This window comes from Dipteris shenzhenensis, chromosome 7 (genome assembly GCF_047967505.1).
Source record: "Dipteris shenzhenensis isolate YYH24624 ecotype China chromosome 7, Dip_SZ_1.0, whole genome shotgun sequence".
Taxonomy (NCBI): Eukaryota; Viridiplantae; Streptophyta; class Polypodiopsida; order Gleicheniales; family Dipteridaceae; genus Dipteris; species Dipteris shenzhenensis.
Genome location: NC_141602.1, coordinates 12,880,076 through 12,880,843, shown reverse-complemented (window position 1 = coordinate 12,880,843; position 768 = coordinate 12,880,076).

Here is a 768-nt window from a genome sequence, read left to right as displayed (position 1 = left end):
CTGAATGGTGGACAAACTTATCTTCTTTATCCTTTTGTTAAGGAAGAAAAATATGTAGTTTCTCACGTTTGCGAAATCCAAGTGATATCAATTGACATTTTAAGGATTGCCAATAGTGGAAAGGTTTTTTCATCATTGGAATTAGGATTGGCTATTTCCTTTATTTTGCTCCACATTCTTGTGAGTTGTGAGACAACTGTTTTCCACAGACATTCTAGATAAAATGTGCCCAAGAGACCAAACTCAAACGAGTCGGCACATTTTACAACATGACCATGTTCATATTTTCCTTCAATACACATAATTACTAGTACCTATCTGTAGATTGTGAAATCCAAAAACGTTAAGTTACACTCATTTCATCCTGGGTGTACTGAAATTCCTCTTCTAATTTGATCTGGCATATGAAACTAACATCAATGAACTGACTTATTGCAAGCAAAAGGTTCTTAATCCAGCATTCCAATTGACTAGTACACAAGTGACTCCCTCGATGTTTGTTGCATCACTCTGAATCGCTTTAGCACATCCAAAGTTAACTAATACAGGCACTTGCTCTACAAGAAGAAAATTTGAGGGCTTCAAATTTGTACATATCACACACTCCTCATGAATAATAGTTAAACAGCAAAACTAAACTACAAGCCCTGATGTGCAAAAGCATCACTGCGAATGTTCTTACACAACGCCACACAATCCACTACGTCTCAAAACAAGATAGAAAATGGAACTCCAAAAGTTTAGTTAAATTTGACAAGGGACAATCAT